Here is a 23,632-nt window from a genome sequence, read left to right as displayed (position 1 = left end):
CAGCAGCAGCAGCAGAGGCCACCTCCGCCATACCAGCCACGACAGCAGCAGTACCCACCTCATCCCTACCAGCAGCAGTAGGCGGGATAGGGCCAGAGGTTCCCAGCACCTCCGGCACGCTCAGCTCCACCGGCTCCACCAGCTCCACGGTAGGGAGTGCCTACTCCTCCTGCCGGATAGCAGGCTCCAGCATTCCCATGGGCGTGCTATCACTGTGGCGAGCCGGGACACTACGCCAACGTTTGTTCCCGGAAGGCGCAGTCTGGACAGCAGGGGCGCCCAGCTCAGCCCAAGGCGCCATCACAGGGCAGGGTGAACCACGTGACAGCCGAGTCGGCGGCCGAGGCTCCCAACGTGGTTATTGGTACGTTCACGATTAATACCCACCCTGCTATAGTGTTTTTCGATACTGGTGCTACACATTCCTTCATTACTCAGTCTTTTGTCGAGCATCATGGTATTCATACTAGCACATTAAAGAGGTGCATGTTAGTATCTTCACCGGGAGGGCAGTTGAGGTATTATATCTTCTGCCCCAGAGTCAGTGTTGCCATAAGGGGGGTAGAGTTCAGTGCGAATCTGATGGTGCTAGACACCAAGGGTATCGATGTGATCCTGGGGATGGAGACCCTTGCTAGATGGGGTGTCAGGATTGATTGTGCTCGGAGGACTATCCACTTGTCAGCACCAGATGGATAGGAAGTCACAGTCAGTGCTTCGAAGCCCTCTGGATTTCTTTGTCAGATGGAGGCTAGACCCACAGATGGTATTCGCGTGGTGTCTGAATTTCCGGATGTTTTTCCGGATGATTTGCCAAGTATGCCACCTGATCGCGACATTGAGTTTTCTATTGATCTCTTGCCTGGCATAGCTCCTATTGCTAAACGGCCCTATCGTATGGCACCTGTTGAGCATGAGGAAGTTAAGAAGACCATCGACGAGTTGCTAGCCAAGGGCTATATCCGTCGCAGTTTCTCTCCTTGGGCTTTTCCTGTATTGCTTGTAGAGAAGAAGGATGGCGCGAAGAGAATTGTCGTCGATTATCAGGATCTGAATGCAGTCACCATCAAGAACAAGCATCCATTGCCCCGTATTGAGGATCTCTTTGATCAGCTTCAGGGCGCTTATGTGTTCTCGAAGATTGATATGTGTTCTGGGTATCATCAGCTGAAGATTCATCGCGAGGATATCCTGAAGACGGCATTCACCTGCAAGTATGGGCTATACGAGTATACGGTCATGTCCTTTGGCTTAACCAATGCTCCGGCTTTCTTCATGCATCTGATGAACAAGGTTTTCATGGATTATCTGGACACCTTTGTGGTGATATTTATTGATGATATCCTAGTATATTCCAAGTCAGAGGCAGAGCATGAGAAGCATCTGAAGCTCGTGTTGCAGAGGTTGAGAGAGCACAAGCTGTATGCCAAGCTCAGCAAGTGTGAATTCTGGATTGACGAGGTTCCATTCCTCGGTCATGTCATCTCCAAGGGAGGTATTGCGGTGGACGCCGGCAAGGTGAAGGATGTGCTTGACTGGGTGGTGCCGCAGACAGTGAAGGAAGTCCGCTCCTTTCTGGGCTTAGCAGGATATTATCGGAGGTTCATTGAGAATTTTTCCAAGATTGCAAAGCATTTGACTTCTTTGCTAGAGAAGGGTGTGGATTTCTCCTAGACTGATGAGCGTCAGATGGCCTTCGAAGAGCTGAAGAAGCGATTAACTACGGCGCCAGTCCTTACTCTGCCGGACCAGAGCAAGAGGTTCACAGTGTATTGTGATGCTTCGAGGGATGGTCTTGGTTGCATTTTGATGTAGGAAGGCAGAGTGATAGCTTATGCTTCGAGGCAGTTGCGCCAGCACGAGCTGAATTGTCCCACTCATGATCTGGAGTTAGCCGCAGTTGTGCATGCTCTGAAGATATGGAGGCATTACTTGTTTGGGCAGAGGTGTGATATTTACACCGATCACAAGAGCCTCAAGTACATTTTTACTCAGTGTGAGCTGAACAAGCGGCAGAAAAGATGGCTAGAGTTGGTCAAGGATTATGACATGGAGATTCACTATCATCCGGGCAAGGCCGATGTTGTAGCGGATGCTCTGAGCAGGAAGAGCTATGTCAACATGGCCGTGGCTTTTCAGATGCTTCAGGAGTTATGCGAGGAATTTGAGCAGTTGAGTTTGGGTTTCTTGCATCACACCTCGAGTGCATCATTCAAGGTAGAACCCACTCTAGAGGCAGAGATCAGGCAGCATCAGAAAGAAGATAAGAAGCTGCAGGAGATCCGTGAACTGCTCAAGATTGGCAAAGCACCTCATTTTCGAGAGGATGATCAGGGTACCTTTTGGTACAAGGGCCGGATATGTGTGCCGGATGTGAAGGATCTCAGGAAGCTGATTTTGGGTGAGGCTCATGATACAGCATATTCCATTCATCCGGGTGGCATGAAGATGTATTATGACCTCAAGGAACGATTATGGTGGTATGGGATGAAGCGTTCCATGGCTGAGTACGTGGCTATCTGTGACACTTGTCAGCGTGTCAAGGCAGAGCATCAGAGGCCAGCAGCTCTATTGCAACCGTTGAAGATTCCAGAGTGGAAATGGGAGGAGATCACTATGGACTTCATTGTTGGAGTGCCTCGTACTCAGAAAGGGTACAACTCTATATGGGTAGTAGTGGATCGGTTGATCAAGATTGCCCACTTCATTCCGGTGAATACTACTTACTCCGGTGCTAAACTCACAGAGTTGTACATCTCCAGGATCGTCTGTCTGCATGGTGTTCCGAAGAAGATCATATCTGATCGAGGATCTCAGTTCACCTCACGATTCTGGGAGCAGCTGCATGATTCGTTGGACGCGAAGCTACACTTCAGTACTGCCTATCATCCTCAGACAGATGGGCAGACAGAGAGAACCAACCAAGTGTTGGAGGATATGCTTCGAGCCTGCGCTATTCAGTATGGCACCAGCTGGGATAAATGCCTGCCATTTGCAGAGTTTTCATACAACAACAGCTATCAAGCCAGTTTGAAGAAGTCCCCCTTCGAGGCCTTATACAGTCGGAAGTGCAGAACTCCGCTGTATTGGGATCAGATTGGCGAGAGGCAGGTGTTTGGTTCGGATATTATTGAGGATGCAGAACAGCTGGTGCAGCAGGTACGAGAGAACCTGAGGGTCGCACAGACTTGTTAGAAGAGCTATGCGGATGTGCGTCGTCGGGATTTGACCTTTGCGGTGGATGATCATGTGTATCTGAAGGTCTCGCCAATGAGAGGAATCCGCAGGTTTAACGTGAATGGAAGTTAGCCCCTAGATACATTGGTCCGTTCAGGGTGTTGGAACGGAAGGGTGAGGTAGCATACCGTTTGGAGTTGCCTCCCAATCTCTCAGGAGTGCATGATGTCTTCCATGTATCTCAGCTGAAGAAGTGCTTGAGGGTGCCGGAAGAGCAAGCACCATTGGAAGGGTTGGAAGTGCAGGAGGATCTGACCTACACCGAGCATCCGGTGAAGATTCTGGAGACGTCTGAGAGAGTTACTAGGAACAAGAGGATCAAGATGTGCCGTGTTCAGTGGAGTCATCACACCGAGGATGAGGCTACTTGGGAGCGAGAGGATGAGCTGAGGAAGATCTATCCCAATCTCTTTGCTAGCGAGCCTATCTGAATCTCGGGACGAGATTCCTGTAAGGGGGGTAGGTTTGTAACACCCTAGTGTAAAATTTCGAGATTTATAATGAATTTAATTTGGCTCCAGTAATTTTCTAAGGATTTATTTTGCCTAGCTTGCATTTAATTTAATTAAATTACACAAGTAATTAAAAATTTATTTAGGTTCAACATGTTTGTGCATTCATGCTGGTGCATAAGTTTTCCTTCTGACAGCCAAGGCCCGTCTGTCGGCGCCTTCTCCCTCCTTTCCTTCTTCTTCCCCGCGCCGGCTCCCTTTGTTCCACCCCTCCGTGCCGTCGCTGCACGTGGCCCCGCTCCACCCCGCACTCGAGCATGAGCCCACCGGCCAGTCTCCCGTGCGCGCCCTCCTTCCGGAAGCTTCTTTCCCCGAGCCAGGCTCACGCCGAGCGGTTGCACGATCCGCTTCCCCCGCTTGGATCATGGCCACGATCCCCACCGGGGCACGCATGCCCAAATCACCGGCCTCTCCCTTAATTGGCCCCTTTAACCCTCCCCTTAAACCCTCCCTATGCCCTACCGCCGCACTGCAGCTGCCCCGAACCCCAGCACCACCGGCCGCCTTGCTCCGCCGCATCGAGCCCTCTGCCCTGCCATGGACCTACCGCCTCGCTGCACCCCAGCCCCGGCCAAGGCTGCAGCAGCTTCGCCACCCCACCAGGAAGCTTCTCGAGCCGGATATCCTCGACCCCAGTCCTTGCCGTGGCCGGAATTGAGCCCGACGCCACCGCAGGTGAAATCCATCCGCCGCCTTGATTCCTCGCCACCGGTGATTCTCCGACCTTCCTGACTCTGTAGCATCTCCGCAGGAGCTTCCCGAGTCAGACCACGGGATCCAGAAGCTTGGAGTAGGCCCGCATCAACCTTCTCCACGAGCGCCGCCCGTCCTCGCCGCTCGGACCTCGCCGCCGACACCCTTGCATGGCCATCCAGCTCGGACCGAGCCCTTGGTGAGCATCAGCATGTTCCCCTGGTCCTTTTGGTGCTAGATGTCGTAGACCTTAGCCCTTGCTTAGACCGGAACATCACACGCCAGTGTGCGCCGCCGTGCAGGACCGCCTCCGCCGCCGCGCGCGCAGCCCAGAGCACCCCCGAGCCCCGCCTTAGCCCCAGGAAGATCACACATGACGCGCTGATCACGCCAGACCCAGAGCCCGGTCGATTTGACCCCCGGGGCGCTGTGTGCGGTGGATTCCGATGAACCCCGAGCCGCGCCGCCGCAGGATTTGGTCGCCGGCGTTACCGCTCCGCCGCCCCGCGCGCCCAACCAACCCGAGCCGTCCGATCCGAGATCCACGCGTGAGATTAGATCCCACGTACCGCTTTGCTTTGAGCTGTCAGATCTAGATCCAGTGGCCTAGATTAGAAGGTACCGGTTTGCCTCGGTGCTTTTGTTAAAGAGCCCCCGAGTTTCCTTGGAATCAACCCGTAGTCCACCCCCGTTCAAAAGTAATTCCATATAAGTCCTGTTTTAATCGTTTAAGCCCCTAAGCTCTTTAGAAATGGAACCCGCCATCCAGTCCTGTAGTTTTTACATGTTAGACCCTACATCTATAGGTTAATTGTGTATAAGTCCCTAGTTTTCACGCAGAACCCCCAGGAACTTCGGTTTTTCTCGCAGTTAAGCCCCTAGACCTTGTTTTAGCCCTAGTTTACGCGTCTTAGCTCCGTTTTAGGTGGTTTTTGCGCTCACGCGATCGTTGTAACGCGTAGAATAGCTTTGGCTCAGTTTTTCGTGCTCTCTTATTGTATCATTGTACTATTTCTTATCTTTTGCCCTGGTTTGCATGTATGTGCCTGTGTGGACCATGCTTGGACGTTGCGATCGTGAGTAGACATTGAGCCCCCGGAGGAGTACCAGGAGCCACTCTCTTACGACGTGTTTGAGCAGCAGCCAGGAGAGTTTGAGGAAGGCAAGTATAACATGAACATCCTATTACTTTTAAATACAATTTCATACTGCATTTTAATACTGTATGCCTATAAGGATTTCCTAGCCACTTTTATCCTTTATGTAAATACCTTGGGTTGCATTTCAGTTAAGTTGTGCTAGGTGCTGCGCTCTCACACATTATGGTCCTTTTTAATTAAATATGATTAATGGTATATGCAACTTGATCCTGAGAGTGGCCCTCTGTGCTGTGTGCTTGAGCGGCTCACGTCTCGTTAAAATATGTTTTCTTAGAAACATGGTTTAGGGGGCTAGCACGGTGCTTAGTGCTTGGTTGGCCACTCTCCATAAGGACCGGTTCATAGAGCGATAACCTGGGACAACCGCGCAACCACAAGACTGGAATGGGATGGTCTTGACTTACTAATTAGGGTATTTTGGTTTGGGAGTAACTTCCCTGCGGGGCAAGAGGGGTGGTAAGCTTCAATGGTCCCTGCTCCTCCGGCTTGGTCTGTGTTGTGTGCTTGTACCCCCGTGAGGTGGGCCCCATTGTTGCTGATCCAGAAACCTTAGCGGTTACACCTTACTAACGTGATCCTTTGTAATGGTCTCGTAGTGTGCTTGCTAGTCATCTCACCTAAGGAAGTGTGATGAACAGCTAGTGTAGCTCACGACTTGTGGGTAAAGTTGTGCAACCTCTCGAGAGTGTAAAACTAGTATACTAGCCGTGCTCACGGTTATGAGCGGCCCAGATCCTCCGTCTGATTAGTGGGGTTTATCTTTGGTGGTTTGGCTTGGATTTCAATAGACTCTTGATTTATTTTAATTAATTATTCTGTAACTTGGGTTATGGTAATTCATCCACTTGTAGTAAATAGCTTTAATAAAATTTGCCAAGGTTAAAAGCTAATGCAGTTGAGTCAGCTAACCGTATAGCCCTTGGTCGGGATTCAACAGAGGGGCAGATCGACGGTGACCAAATCCGACGAGGGGGCTCACCGGCGGTGAGGGGCAAGTGGGGGAAAATGACCGGTGTCGGGGAAAGGAGGGGCTGTAGCTGCGCAACGACGGCGAATCGGGACGTGCGGCGGAGGTCCGATGACGTCGTCGGTGTTCCGGTGGCCGGAGGGCTGTAGGGTGACGGGTATGTGGCTAAACAGCTTCTACGTGGTGATGTGGTGCTGGCGTTGTACTTGGCCGGGGCTAGGGGGCGGTGGATCGACGGGACGACAGCGAGGCCGAGCGGCGGCGGAAGTTCGAGCTGACCGGCGTAGTGGTCCGGTCGTTCCGGTGCACGAGGGCGAGATTGGGCGGGCTGGGGAGCACTAGTGGGTGACGGGGATGCTGTTTGTGCCCTGGATTGAGGATGAGAAGCAGCGGTGGCGGCTGACGACGGCAAGCTGAGGCAGCGGCAGTGCTCCAGCGGCACGTGCGGGTTGAAAAAGGGAAATTCAGTGGAAATGTACTCGAGTGAGCGCAAGAAGGAGTCCGCGGGAAACTCCAGGATGTACTTAAGGCCTAGAAGGAGGCATGGTCAAGCGAGAGCAGGTGCTGGCAGTCGGCGGCGTGCGTGGCGGCCGCGGTGGAGCTCGGGTAGCGGCGGGGATAGCGTGGCGCGCGTGGAAGACGGCAGTGGGGAGAACTAAGGTGGCGGCCGGCTAGGGAGCGACGCATGGGGTTTGCAGGGAGCAGGAGGTGGCGTTGGTCGGGTTGCAGCGACGGTGAGCGGTGGCAAAGAGCGGCTCGGGCAGATAGCCGGGCAGCGTGGCAAGGCGGGGAGAGGGCAGCGCGGCTCGGGGGAGCGGTGGCACTGGGCTGAGGCGGCACGTGGATCGGCTCAAAGCAGCGCGGGGCGGCGATGCGCGGCACATGGCTGGCAAGAGCGGCGGCGGTGCATCGGGCAAAGAAACAGAGGAGGCCAGGGCTGGAGGAGGAAGACGAGGACTGGTCTGTGATTTTCCAAAAGTGCTGGGACCTCACTGTAATGTCTTGGTAACTTTCTAACCAGAGCTCAAATGGAAATGGGCCCAAAAGAAAAGGTGTAGGATTTAAAAAAGTCTACAACTTTGCTTTAGGGTTCAGTGGCAAAAGAGCTAAGGATCAGCAATTAACATAAAACTTGGCAAAGTTTTAAACTTTAAATAAATCCTATTTAAAAACTACACTACACTTACATCCTATGTGTAGTTTCATCTATATTCACGATTTAAAAGCAAGTTCTTGACTTTTACAAATCAACCTTCATGTATTTGGATTTCACTTACCATTTTCACCCATTTAACACTAAAGGACCTATATTTTTTAAAATTACACAAATGTTCTTTTCCCTTTTGCATTAACATGTGAACACACATACACAACATCAAAACATGCACATTTTATACTAAAATTTAGTGTGTTCTAATCCTAATACCTGAATGTCACAGCCTTCCCCCCTAAAAAGAATCTCATCCCGAGATTCCGGCACAGAATAAAATCGAGCGATTAGATTTGGGAGTTGGCCTGAAGAGAGTCTGGGAAATTATGTTGAAGATAGAATTCGGTTTCCCATGTTGCTTCTTCTTCCCTATGATGGTTCCATTGAATCTTGTACATTTTGATGGTTTCCCTTCTAGTGCTTCTTTCTTTGACGTCCAGGACTTTGATTGGATGTTCGATGTAGGCTAAATCGGGCTGGATGACAATGGTTTGAGATTCAATGATCTCAATAGGGGTTTTGATGGACTTTCTTATGGCAGAACCACCTGAATTATTCCGGCTCAAGTGTGCTAGTCATCGCTATTCAGCCGATATTAACTCTACGCACTTCAAATGGAACAACCCATTGGTCTGTCGAAGCAGGTTTACCTCGCACGAAGGCGAGTTTACAATCACAGTACAGCTCATCAACTTTTAATTTATAGAAACGCAAATATTATTACAAACCCTGTTCAAATTTAATGTAAACTTATACAAACAGTATTTAACACGACAAGCTACACAGCTTGTCCAAGTTTATAGTGGAAGTGAAATAAATACACGACTACGCACGTCGCGAAGGTTGACACCGTACTCAGCCCAAAGCTTGGTGTCACTCAGGAGGGTCACTGCCAGCCGGGGACGGATCCCACTCCACGGACCAGCCAAAAGGAACAGAAGTTGACCATGTAGGGTTATCCGTAGGGTTCTCGAAAGTCATACCTGAAAAATTTACTAGCAAGACTGAGTATACTAACTTACCCGCTTCGTGGTATACTTAGCCAGGTAACTAGACTCATGAAGGCAATGCAAAGGTTCTGGGTTTATTTTCAGCTGAAAAGCAACAAAGAGTATGATCTATTTTCAAATTTTAGCTTTCAAATTCTAGTTGATTATCCATTCTGGGTAAGCACCTACACTAAGCAAGCAAGGTTGAGATTAACTTTCATCAAGATAATTCCATCAATAGTTACACTTCTTACTCTATGTGGCAGAAGGAATAAGCAGTCTCAATTTTCGCAAGAGACGGATGATTCTGAATCGAATTTCAACCCTTGCAAGGTAAACCTAACTCACACGCTTGGAACACCGATAGGTTGTTCCGAAGCAAACGTTTGCCTTTCATTCCGGGTCGTGAAACAGGGCCACCACAAGCGACTGTAGGACCGTACGCACACCAATTGTGCAGGACATACGTCTGTAGCGCGACTACATGACCGTACTCCTGTCCGCTGTGTGGAACATACTCCCGCTCATCGGTGCGTGAGAAAAACCAAAATACGAGTGGTGGGAGGTATGTCCACTTGCCGGGCCGATCGGTTACTAGGCTTGCCGCTTTACCATATTTCGCGGCATGTGGCTAGTACTTTCAAATGCTTAGCCACCACTACCACACACTGCGACCTTAACAACTTTTATCAAAATAGACAGGGTAAACCTCCAGGTCATGATACTGCACATGACCCTATCCATTATCCTTATAGTGTTTGCAGAATAGTAAACATGCAACTCCTATATCGCTCGAGTGACAGGAGATCACTCGACTTTTACCGGTCCTATTTAGTAGAGCATCTATGCGATAAGGACTCGGGTACAATACATTGGATTCCTAGGATTTATGCAACTAGGGTTTCATTTCAACTCCTAGACGTAATGCAAGATTTATAATATATAAGTAAAATAGTAATAAATTGAAATACTGGGGTATGCATCGGGGCTTGCCTTCTTGAGTGGGGCTGGGGGCAGGAGTGTCAAATATTTCCGAATACTGGCTCGGAGTTTCAATTAGAGTCTCGGCGACGTTTGTTGGGTCTTCAGAAAACCCTTGGTCTTGTTCCAGGACTAGCTCGTAGTCTCTGTCGTCGAGTGTCGTCGATTCTACATGGTATGCAAGGATTTAAGTGAGATGGTGCTTGAGTTAAGGTTTTTATTTCACGATCAGGTTGCAATCCAACAATTTAATCATTATAAACTCATGAAGCAAGAGAGGTTTGAATGTAAACTCATTATGGTTATTTTAATCCAATTATCCTATTTTATTGAATTAAGTTATCAAATTGGATTTTTAATTTGAAAACTATAAAGGTTCTAACCTTGTGTCTTTATATTTAAGCTTATCTTTAATAAATAAATTTATTGTGAATTTCTCATAATTTTTCTGAAAACAGAAACTAACACATTTGAATTTAAACTCAAACTTTAAGTTTAAATTCAAATCCTGATTAAATAAAACTATAAATTCTAGGAAAATTTAATTATGAGTTAATTATCAGCAATTAAGAGGACGATAAAAAGATCTAAACAATTAAACTACAGGATCATGCTCAAATAAATTCACACTACTTTAAATTTGATTTGCACAAGTTCAAAAGCACTTAAACTACAAAATAGTACTCAGCTTGAAACTTTTACACTGTCTCACACATGCCTTAAAGAAGCTACATACCAAAAATTATAAGAAAATAAGTTAGTATGCAAAAGTTATGCATAAGATACTCTTTTACTTTGAGTTTAAAATAGATCAAAATGCATTTAGTTTCATACCAAACTTAATTAACAAAAGTTGTAGATCTTGATTTCTAGTTTCTAACAAAACCAGTTTCAAAATTTTTGCAGTTTCCTACAATTTTCTACGAATTTTATAATTCAGCTGCTTTGCACACATGAAATAATAAGGGGGTTTACACTGGGGTCCTTGGTTTCTTGCATATGGACCCTTAAAACAGGAAAACTATTTGCAGTTATGCCCTTGACTCTCCCCGACTTCGCCGGTGGGTCTGCTCCGGCGCGTTCTCGCCGACGGCAAGGTCTCCGCCGAGAATGGACGGGCTAAGCATGACCTACGGGACATGTAGTGCTGATTGGGGGGTGATGTGCTCGACGAGCAGGGGTAGAACATGGCCGACGGCGAGGTGTGGCGGCGGCCGTGACGGCGCGCTCGTGGTCCCGGCGAGGGGCCGGCGAACACGGACCACTAGGGCGCACATGAGCATCACAGGAGTGTGGGGATGCTTTCCCCGTGCCTAATTTGGTCGGAGACAGGACGGGGGGTGATGCTCAACGGTGGGGAGGACGTCGGGTTCTTACCGGCGGTGATGGCGGCCGGTGTTCTGCGGGCTAGGGCGATGGAGGGCGGTGAAGGAGGGGCTGAATCGCTTCAGGAGGATGACGTGGTGCTGTTGGTGCCTTTGATCGGGGTGGAGAGGCCCTGCACCGGCGGGTCGACGGAAGGCCGAGCGGCGGCGGAGGAAGGAGCTCGTCGGCGTCGTGGTCCAGTTATTCCAATGGAGGAACTTGAGATTGGTTGGCTCGGTGAGCTTCGGTGGGTCGTAAGGGTGCTGTTTGTGCTTCGGATCGGGGGTGGGGAGCGGTGGTGGGGGCTGCCGACGGGGAGCCAAAGCCGCGGATGATGTCCGGTGAAGTGTGGTGGTCGGAGCAGGAGAAAATTGAGCGGAAATAGTGCGTGCAAATGCAAGAGCAGGCACGCAAGAAGCTCCAGGTAGTGTTCGGAGTCTGGACTAAGACGGGGTCATGCGGGAGCCAGAGCTGGCAGCCGGCGGCATGCATGGCGGCCACGGCGTGGTTCGGCCAAAGGCGAGGGTAGCGTGGCGCGCAAAGAAGAGGACAGCAGGGAGAGCTGCGGTGGCGGCTGGCCGGAGAGTGGCACGTGGGAGCTGCAGGCAGCAGGAGGTGGTGCTGGAGGTGCTGCGACGGCGAGCAGCGGCGAGAGGCGGCTCGGGCAGACAGCCGGGCGGCGTGGCAAGACGGGAAGAAGCCAGCGCGAGGCCGGGGAGCGGCGGGGCAGGTGCCAGGGCGGCATGTGGCCTGCCTCAGGGCGGCTCTGGGGCGGGGAAGTGCACGGCACATGGCCGGCAGAGCGGCGGCAGCGCGCGGCAGAGAAACAGAGGAGAGGGGAGAGAGGTAGACGAAGGAGGACCTAGTTGCTAATTTCAGAAAATACAGGGACCCCACTGTAATGCTCAAGTAACTTTCAAACTAGAGCTCAAATGAAGATAGGCCCAAAAGCAAAAATGTAGGGTTTTTCAAAATATACAACTTTCCTTTAAGGTTCATTCATAGAAGAGCTAAGAACTTGAAGTTAATATAAAACTTAGCAAAGTTTCTAAACTTTATATAAATCCTATTTGAAAACTACACTACATGAACATCCTAGGTGTTGTTTCACCTATATTTACGATTTAAATACAAGTTTTTGACTTTTGCCAAAACAACCTTTATGTATTTGAATTCCACTTCCCATGCCCATCTATTTTACACTATAGGACCTTTATTGATTTATAATTATATAAAACCAACCCTTTTTCTTAGCATTTAAATTTTTAAACATACTTTCACCATATTTTGCACGCAACATCATACTAAAATTAAAGGTGTTAAAATACTAAGTACCTGAGTGTCACAGTCTTCCCCCCTAAAAAAGAATCTCGTCCCGAGATTCCGGAACAGAATGAAATTGGATGATCAAGTTTCGAGGTTGGCTTGAAAGAAGTCTGGAAAATTATGCCGAAGATAGGATTCGGTTTCCCATGTTGCTTCTTCTTCTGTATGATGGTTCCACTGAATCTTGAACATTCTAATGGTTTCCCTTCTAGTGCTTCTCTCTTTAGTGTCTAGCACTCTAAGTGGATGTTCTGTATAGGTCAGATCAGGTTCGATTTCGATGGCTTGGGAATCGATGATCTCGGTAGGAACCTCGAGGCATTTCCTAAGTTGAGACACATGGAAGATGTTTTGGATGGCCGCTAGTTGAGGCGGAAGTTGAAGACGGTAAGCTACGGGTCCATAGATTTCGAGAATTTCAAAGGGTCCGATGTATCAAGGAGCAAGTTTCCCTTTTACGCCGAACCTTTGAATACCTCGAGTAGGAGATACTCGGAGATATACGAAGTCTCCAACTTGAAACTGTAATGGTCTTCTTCGTATATCAGCCTAGCTTTTCTGTCGAGCTTGGGCTGCCTTTAGATTGCTTTGAATAGTCTTTACCTTTTCCTCTGCTTCAGTGACAAGGTCCGGTCCAAAGATTTTACGCTCGCCGGTTTGTGACCAACTCAAAGGAGTTCGACATCGGCGACCATATAATGCTTCGAACGGGGTCATCTTGAGACTAGTTTGATAGCTGTTATTGTAAGAGAATTCTGCTAGTGACAAGCATGTGTCCCAATTCTTGTCATACTGAAGGACACAGGCTCTAAGCATATCTTCCAAAATCTGATTTACTCTTTCAGTCTGTCCATCTGTCTGAGGATGATACGCGGAGCTTTGAATTAACTTAGTTCCAAGAGTATGTTGAAGTTGCTCCCAGAATCGAGCAATAAACTGGGCTCCACGATCAGAGATGATCGTCTTAGGTACTCCATGAAGATGAACGATTTGATCCAGATAGATTTCTGCATACTTTTTGGCATTATATGTAGTATGCACAGAAAGAAAATGTGCAGTCTTGGTCAACCGATCAACGATTACCCAAATGGAGTCATGTCTCAGAGAAGTATTGGGCAAGCCAACAATAAAGTCCATACTGATATCCTCCCACTTCCAAGAGGGGATAGATAGAGGTTGAAGAATACCAGCAGTTTTCAAATGACTGGCTTTGACTCTTTGATAGATATCACATTCTGAGACATACTTGGCAATTTCTCATTTCATACGAGTCCACCAGAAGTTTTGTTTCAGATCCTGGTACATTTTCGTACTGCCAGGGTGCATAGAGAATTTGGATAGGTGGGCTTCATCCAATATCTGTTTACGGAGCTTATGGTCCTTAGGTACAACGATACGTTCGTTGAACCATAAAACTCCTTCTGGATCTACTTGGAAGCACTTATACTTTCCTTCTCCTTGTGTTATCTTCTGCTTAATAATTCTGATTCCTTTATTGCGCTGTTGAGCTAGAACAATACTATCTCTAAGCGTGGCTTCAACTGAGAGATGGTTCAAGTCACCTTGGAGAATGATTTCTAGATTAAGCTTTCTCATTTCCCAACAAAGAGTCTCGTTGAAAGCTTCTACAGATAAACAAGAACAATGTGCCTTGCGACTAAGTGCATCCGCAACGACATTGGCCTTGCCGGGATGATAATGTACTTCCAAGTCATAGTCTTTGATAAGTTCTAGCCAGCGTCTTTGCCTCATATTTAGGTCTGCCTGTGTGAAGATGTACTTGAGGCTTTTGTGGTCAGTATAGATATGGCACTTGGTACCCATCAGATGATGTCTCCAGATTTTGAGTGCATGAATGACAGCTGCAAGTTCAAGATCATGGGTAGGGTAGTTTTGTTCATGAACCCTGAGTGCTCATGATGCATATGCAATTACCCGGTTGTCCTGCATAAGCACACAACCAAGTCCGGTTCCTGAAGCATCACAATAGATGTCGAAGGGTTTTGACACATCTGGCTGAGCTAAGACTGGAGCAGTTGTAAGATGGTCTCAGAGAGTATGGAATGCATCTTCGCATTTTTGATCCCAAGAGAATTTAACACCTTTCTTTAGTAGTTCGGTCATAGGTTTGGCTATTCTGGAGAAATTAGGAATGAAACGACGGGAATAGCCAGCTAGAAGAAGAAAACTACGGATCTGATGGACTGATGTGGGAGGTTTCCAATCCATCACTTCTTGTACTTTACTGGGGTCAACGGCTATACTGTCGCCGAAGATAGTATGGCCCAGAAATTTCACAGTATCTAACTAGAACTCACATTTGGAAAATTTGGCGTACAAGTGGTGGTCTCTTAATCGCTGAAGAATAACATGAAGATGTTTTGCATGATCGTCTGGATTTTTAGAGTAGATCAGAATGTCATGAATGATGACCACAACAAATTTGTCGAGTTCTTGCATGAAGACAGAATTCATAAGATACAAGAAATACGCTGGGGCATTGGTAAGACCAAACGACATGACTAGGTATTCATATAAGCCATACCGGGTGGAGAAGGCCGTTTTTGGAATGTCACTTGGCTGGATTTTAATTTGGTGATAGCCGGAACGAAGATCAATTTTAGAGAATACTTTAGCTCCGGCTAGCTGATCGAAGAGAATATCAATGCGGGGTAGGGGATACTTGTTTTTGATAGTCACCGCATTGAGAGGACGATAATCTACACATAGCCTTAAGTTGTTGTCTTTCTTTTTCACGAATAAGGCTGGACAACCCCATGGTGATGCACTCGGACGAATGAAACCCTTATCAAGTAGGTCTTGGAGTTGGATTTTTAACTCGGCTAACTCGTTAGGAGGCATACGATAAGGCTCTTAGAGATAGGGGCTGTACCAGGTTGGAGTTCTATGATAAACTCGATATCTCGATCTGGGGGCATTCCAGGCAAATCATCTGGAAAGACGATAGGGATATCCTTTAACTTGATCCCGGTTGTAGCATAGGTGCAAGAGTTAATGTACTCCCGTTGTGGAAGATAGAGAATGGTAGGTTCATACTCAGGTGAATCTATCTCCACAGTTCATACCTAAATTAACATCCATTCCTTCTAGGTCTAGTAGAAGCAAGTCCGTTTTTATCAATTGACTACCCAGCTGAAGTGGTACCTTCCTACAGATTTGATTTGATAAGATTTTTCCACCAGGAGTTGTTATTTTATAATCTCCATTAGTACGATAGATATCCAAGCCTATTTTAGTCCCATACTTTGCACTGATAAAGCTATGGGTGGCTCTAGAGTCAAAAAGAACAATTACGGGGTAATGGTTGATAGAAAAAGTACCCGCCATTATTGGTGTCCCCTCGGGAAGTTCGGAGAGAGTGGTGAGGTTCACCCTTCCCTGGCGGACTTGGACCATTTGCTTCTTGCCCTTGCCTTTGTTGATTGGGTTGGATGTTTGCCCTTGGAAGGATCTCCTAGGTTGAGGGCAATCCTTGATAAAGTGGGACGGGTTGCCGCAGTTGAAGCAATGATAGTTGTTGTTTCCTTGGTTGACCGGCGGAAAGCTCGGCCGTGGACCCTGTTGTTGTTGCTGCTGAGGTTGTGGTGTCGGTGGTCGATTGAATCGTGCCTTCTGGGGTGCTTTAGCTACCCATCTGCCAGGCATGTTACTTCGAGGCGGTGCTCGGGTAGCAGCGTTTTGAACCAACCGATACCTTGCCGGTTGTATAGCTGAAGGCCCTGTGGGTATCTTTCTTTTCTTCTCTGCTCTATGGGCTGAGATGCAGTCTTCCAGAGTGATGGCCATATTGAACAACTCATTGAAATTTTCGGCCTTTACCAAATTCAGTCGTTCTTTAAGTTTGGTGTTCAGGCCTCGGCGAAAATGATCTCGTTTGCGGGCATCATTGTCCGCATGGTATCCCGCGTACTAGCACAAGTGGTTAAAGACTTGTGCGTATTGCAGGACGGTGCGGGTCCCCTGAGTCAAATTCAAAAATTCATTGAGCTTTCGCTCAATGAGTCCTTCGGGGATGTGCTACGCTCGAAAAGCGGTCCGAAACTCGTCCCAAGTGATGACATGATCGGTAGGCTGCATGGCATGATAATTATCCCACCAGATGCGGGCAGTGCCACGGATTTGTTGGGCTGCAAAGAGCGCCTTGTTCTCATCTAAACATGGGATAGATAATAAGGCGAACTTGGACTCGATGGTACGGAGCCAAGCGTCAGCGTCAAGGGGCTCGTCCGCCTTATGGAACAGCGGAGGCTGGGTACTGAGGAAGTCTTGATAACTGGCCGATGGAGTTTCCTCTTGGCCTTGGAATTGGTGATGATATTGGCCCATTTGAGCCTGCACAAGCTGATTGAGGAGTTCTGTTTGTCGGGCCATGACTTCGGCCAGAATTGGTGGGGCTGGTGGCGGTTGCTAAGAACCGCTAGCCTGATCTGCCCGGAAACCTTCCGAGGTTCCACGAGTAGCTCCAACCATCTGAAACAAAGGAGATATCCATTATCAACCGTATCCTTACTCCAATTTCAGATGATATACAATTGCCAAACAGGAATGTAATTCATATGCTCCATTCAATCGACTCATTTCAGATGCAAGGATATTGAGCAAGATCATAAAGCACGAGGTTTAGATTACTACTCAAACACTGATGGTCCTTACATCTTACATCAGGGCACTTTAACCACTACAAGCCATTCCATAAGTACACATGCCACATATAACACAACAGGTGGCTCTAGATCTAGGTAGACTACGCACTACCTATGTCACATCTTTCTACACTAATTACAGCTAGGATGTCACCAACTCAAATGAAACTAATAGTCATCAAAGTTGCCCATGGATGACTGACTGCTCGAAGAAGAATGATGAGGACTAAGAACAGGATCTCCATGCTCAGAATCGAGGTCTGAAACTCCCTCAATTTCCTCTAGATCTTCTTCTTCGGCTTCGGGTGCTGGTACAGCAGGAGGTGCTGGCTGCTGTTGGAGTTCATTGATTTGAGCTTGGGCATCATCTACCTCAAGGATGAGGTCATGGATTTGTTCCTGGAGGAACTCAATGATCGTGTTGCGTTGGGTGATCATTGCGTCACTCTTGTTGATTTGATCCTCCCGGTGATGAATAGTCTCCTCTCGGGCAGCGATGATTTCATCTTTCTCTGTCACCAAGGCTTGTAGCTGCGCAATCTGGGTGACTTGCCGGTCAGTATAGCTGAAGTGACCTTGCGCGATATTGATCAACTGACCCATACCGCGACATAGCAAAAGTTGATAATGATGCTGAACATTCATGAACCGCATAGTACCCTGAAGCGCCTCTTCCGTTGAGCCTTCCAACCTGTGACTTTCAGGGACTACCTTGAGATTCCACTCAGGATCGTTGGGATCTGTTGTAGGGAATAGATCGATAGGCTGTCCTGCAACTTCCCTTGGATGCTGGTTGCAGAAGAGGTAGATGGCTTCCAAAGCTGCGCCCTCAATCGTATCAACTATACGATAACATACCAAGTCAACTTCGATGGGTTGCCATTGGGAGCGGAAGGGATGTTGAGGAATAGTCATTCTGACTCGACATCGACGAACACCTTCTTCCTGATACTCCACTGCATCATATTGTGGGGGCTCGGTATAAAGGAGCGAGCTTAGTGACTCCCAGAGGAGACGACAAAAACCCTCCTAGTGCAAGGCATTTGTGTGGAGATGCCCTGCAGAATCCCAAAAGATGTTGGAAGGGGCTGCCATCTTCAACAAGAATGCAAATGGTGAGACTTATTTACCCTGCTGAGAATTCACAAGGTAAATGGAACGATATATTCAATTCTGATAACAGCAAAGACTAGAAATCAGATGGATGCTTAAGGTACTCAACTTAGAGCTACCACAAAAATCCTATTCGCCCATTCTAGATATAAGCAACACGCTATTTGTGCTTAATATAACCAACATACATTGCATTTGTTTATTTGATGATGGATTATGCATGCACGTGCTATGCAACCTCACAACCAAAAACAACTGTCGAATATCTTCGGACTTACGCGGTTAATTTCAGTGGCATTACCCATACGCCTCTCACTATTAACTAGTCGATAAGTCCTATCCGTCTTAGCCTATTAATCGTGGTTAGTGTACCTGCAAAAGATCATATTATATAACATGAACCTTTCATGGCAGCACGACATGTAAGCGTCCCCAAACAGTACTGTTCACTATAGAAACAGCATCTGTACTATTACCGCTGTACAGACAACGTTAACATACGTTATCGGAACAACGTATTCACGGGGGTACCGCAAAATGCGGGGGTATGAACAGCGATCGCCATACCCTGCGCCGAACCATATACTCCCAATATAACCAACCTAAGTTGATATATTGGCAGCATCTCAAGTAGGCCACTGCTTGAGAAACAGTGTTCGGTTCGCATCACGACGGGAAGGCTAACTCCCCAGTTAGCTGAGGATCCTTACCTTCTTACCTTACCACCGAAGGTGTCGTTACAGATAGTAAAGTTTGGTTGTGCATGAATTTAAGTTCTGACTAAAAGTAGTGCTGCTAGTTAGAATTATATCCTATACATATATATATACTCCACCTGATCATTCCCATATAAGTCCCTAGGGCTTTACGATCTAAGCACAGCCTTAACAGATCCAACGTACGTTGTAAATTCATTTGTTGGGCAAGTTTCATCCTGAAAACATTTTTAAGAGCTATTACAGATGTAAAAGTAAACCTACGGCTCTGATACCAGCTATGGCAGAACCGCCTGAATTATTCCGGCTCAAGTGCGCTAGTCATCGCTATTCAGCCGATATTAACTCTACGCACTTCAAACGAAACAACCCATTGGTCTGTCGGGTCTCCGCCCGATACAACCACGGTTCAACAGGATCGAAGTAGGTTTACTTCGCACGAAGGCGAGTTTACAATCACAGTACAGCTCATCAACTTTTAATTTACAGAAACGCAATTATTATTACAAACCCTGTTCAAATTTAATGTAAACTTATAGAAACAGTATTTAACACAACAAGCTACACAGCATGTCCAAGTTTACAGTGGAAGGGAAATAAATACGCGACTACGCACGTCGCGAAGGTTGACACCATACTCAGCCCAAAGCTTGGTGTCACTCAGGAGGGTCACTGCCAGCCGGCGACGGATCCCACTCCACGGACCAGCCAAAATAACAAAAGTTGGCCATGTAGGGTTATCCGTGGGGTTCTCGAAAGTCATACCTGAAAAATTTAGTAGCAAGACTGAGTATACTAATACTCAGCAAGACTTACCCGCTTCATGGTATACTTAGCCAGGTAACTAGACTCATGAAGGCATTGCAAAGGTTCTGGGTTTATTTTCAGCTGAAAAGCAACAAAGAGTATGATCTATTTTCAAATTTTAGCTTTCAAATTCTAGTTGATTATCCATTCTGGGTAAGCACCTACACTAAGCAAGCAAGGTTGAGATTAACTTTCATCAAGATAATTCCATCAATAGTTACACTTCTTACTCTATGTGGCAGAAGGAATAAGCAGTCTCAATTTTCGCGAGAGACAGACGATTCTGAATTGAATTTCAACCCTTGCAATGTAAACCTAACTCACACGCTTGGAACACCGATAGGTTGTTCCGAAGCAACCGTTTGCCTTTCATTCCGGGTCGTGGAACAGGGCCACCACAAGCGACTGTAGGACCGTACGCACATCAATTGTGCAGGACATACGTCTGTAGCGCGACTACATGACCGTACTCCTGTTCGCTATGCGGAACATACTCCCACACGTCGGTGCGTGAGAAAAACCAAAATACGAGTGGTGGGAGGTATGCCCACTTGCCGGGCCGATCGGTTACTAGGCTTGCCGCTTTACCATATTTTCACGGCATGTGGCTAGTACTTTCAAACGCTTAGCCACCACTACCACACACTGCGACCTTAACAACTTTTATCAAAATAGACAGGGTAAACCTCCAGGTCATGATACTGCACACGACCCTATCCATTATCCTTATAGTGTTTGCAGAATAGTAAACATGCAACTCCTATATCGCGCGAGTGACAGGAGATCACTCGACTTTTACCGGTCCTATTTAGCAGAGCGTCTATGCGATAAGGACTCGGGTACAATACATTGGATTCCTAGAATTTATGCAACTAGGGTTTCATTTCAACTCCTAGACGTAATGCAAGATATATAATATATAAGTAAAATGGTTATAAATTAAAATACTGGGGTATGCATCAGGGCTTGCCTTCTTGAGTGGGGTTGGGGGCAGGAGTGTCAGAGATTTCCGAACTCTGGTTCGGAGTTTCAGTTAGAGTCTCGGCGATGTTTGTTGGGTCTTCAAAAACCCCTTGGTCTTGTTCCAGGACTAGCTCGTAGTCTCCATCGTCGAGTGTCGTCGATTCTACATGGTATGCAAGGATTTAAGTGAGATGGTGCTTGAGTTAAGGTTTTTATTTCACGATCAGGTTGCAATCCAACAATTTAATCATTATAAACTCATGAAGCAAGAGAGGTTTGAATGTAAACTCATTATGGTTATTTTAATCCAATTATCCTATTTTATTGAATTAAGTTATCAAATTGGATTTTTAATTTGAAAACTATAAAGGTTCTAACCTTGTGTCTTTATATTTAAGCTTATCTTTAATAAATAAATTTATTGTGAATTTCTCATAATTTTTCTGAAAACAGAAACTAACACATTTGAATTTAAACTCAAACTTTAAGTTTAACTTCAAATCCTGAGTAAATAAAACTATAAATTCTTGGAAAATTTAATTATGAGTTAATTATCAGCAATTTAGAGGATGATAAATAGATCTAAACAATTAAACTACAGGATCATGCTCAAATAAATTCACACTACTTTAAATTTGATTTGCACAAGTTCAAAAGCACTTAAACTACAAAACAGTACTTAGCTTGAAACTTTTACACTGGCTCACACATGACCTAAAGAAGCTACATACCAAAAATTATAAGAAAATAAGTTAGTATGCAAAAGTTATGCATAAGATACTCTTTTACTTTGAGTTTAAAATAGATCAAAATGCATTTAGTTTCATACCAAACTTAATTAACAAAAGTTGTAGATCTTGATTTCTAGTTTCTAACAAAGCCAGTTTGACAATTTTCGGAGTTCCCTACAATTTTCTACGAATTTTATAAGTCAGCTGCTTTGCACACATGAAATAACAAGGGGGTTTACACTGGGGTCCTTGGTTTCTTGCATATGGACCCTTAAAATAGGAAAAATATTCGCAGTTATGCCCTTGACTCTCCCCGACGTCGCCGGTGGGTCTACTCCGGCGCGTTCTCACCGACGGCGAGGTCTCCGGCGAGAATGGACGGGCTAAGCATGACCTACGGGACATGTAGTGCTGGTTGGGGGGTGATGTGCCCGACGAGCAGGGGTAGAACATGGCCGGCGGCGAGGTGTGGTGGCGGTCGTGACGGCGCGCTCGTGGTCCCGGCGAGGGGCCGGCGAACACGGACCACTACGGCGCGCATGAGCATCACAGGAGTGTGGGGATGCTTTCCCCGTGCCTAATTTGGTCGGAGACAGGACGGAGGGTGATGCTCGACGATGGGGAGGATGTCGGGTTCTTACCGGTGGTGATGGCGGCCGGTGTTCTGCGGGCTAGGGCGACGGAGGGCGGTGAAGGAGGGGCTGAATCACTTCAGGAGGATGACGTGGTGCTGTTAGTGCCTTTGGTCGGGGTGGAGAGGCCCTGCACCGGCGGGTCGACGGAAGGCCGAGCAGCGGCGGAGGAAGGAGCTCGTCGGCGTCGTGGTCCAGTTATTCCAGTGGAGGAACTTGAGATTGGTTGGCTCGGTGAGCTTCGGTGGGTCGTAAGGGTGCTGTTTGTGCTTCGGATCGGGGGTGGGGAGCGGTGGTGGGGGCTGCCGACGGTGAGCCGAAGCCGCGGACGATGTCCGGTGAAGTGTGGTGGTCGGAGCAGGAGAAATTGAGCGGAAATAGTGTGTGCAAATGCAAGAGCAGGCACGCAAGAAGCTCCAGGTAGTGTTCGGAGTCTGGACTAAGACGGGGTCGCGCGGGAGCCAAAGCTGGCAGCCGGCGGCGTGCATGGCGGCCACGGCGTGGTTCGGGCAGAGGCAGGGTAGTGTGGCGCGCAAAGAAGAGGACAGCGGGGAGAGCTGCGGCGGCGGCCGGCCGAAGAGCAGCACGTGGGAGCTGCAGGCAGCAGGAGGTGGAGTTGGAGTTGCTGCGACGGCGAGCAGCGGTGAGAGGCGGCTCGGGCAGACAGCCGGGCGGCGTGGTAGGACGGGAAGAAGCTAGCGCGAGGCCAGGGAGCGGCGGGGCAGGTGCTGGGGCGGCATGTGGCCTGCCTCAGGGCGGCTCTGGGGCGGGGAAGTGCACGGCACATGGCCGGCAGAGCGGCGGCAGCGCGCAGAAGAGAAACAGAGGAAAGGGGGAGAGAGGTAGACTAAGGAGGACCCAGTTGCTAATTTTAGAAAATACAGGGACCCCACTGTAATGCTCAAATAACTTTCAAACCAGAGCTCAAATGAAGATGGGCCCAAAAGCAAAAATGTAGGGTTTTTCAAAATGTACAACTTTGCTTTAAGGTTCATTCATAGAAGAGCTAAGGATTTGAAGTTAATATAAAACTTAGCAAAGTTTCTAAACTTTATATAAATCCTATTTGAAAACTACACTACATGTACATCCTAGGTGTAGTTTCACCTATATTTATGATTTAAATGCATGTTTTTGACTTTTGCCAAAACAACCTTTATGTATTTGAATTGCACTTCCCATGCCCATCTATTTTATTGATTTATAATTATATAAAACCAACCCTTTTTCTTAGCATTTAAATTTTTAAACATACTTTCACCATATTTTGCACACAACAGCATACTAAAATTTAAGGTGTGACAATACTATGTACCTGAGTGTCACATTTCTAAGCTAAGATACATGGAAGACATCATGGATGGCCACGAGTTGAGGAGGAAGTTGGAGACGATAAGCTATGGGTCCGCAGATTTCGGTAATTTCAAAGGATCCGACATAACGAGGAGCAAGTTTCCCTTTTACGCCGAACCTTTGAACACCTCGGGTAGGAGATACTCAAAGATAGACGAGGTCTCCGATTTGGAACTATATCGGTCTTCTTCGAATGTCAGTGTAGCTCTTCTG

Source organism: Panicum hallii, chromosome 1 (assembly GCF_002211085.1).
Source record: "Panicum hallii strain FIL2 chromosome 1, PHallii_v3.1, whole genome shotgun sequence".
Classification (NCBI taxonomy): domain Eukaryota; kingdom Viridiplantae; phylum Streptophyta; class Magnoliopsida; order Poales; family Poaceae; genus Panicum; species Panicum hallii.
Note: the sequence above shows the minus strand (reverse complement) of the source record.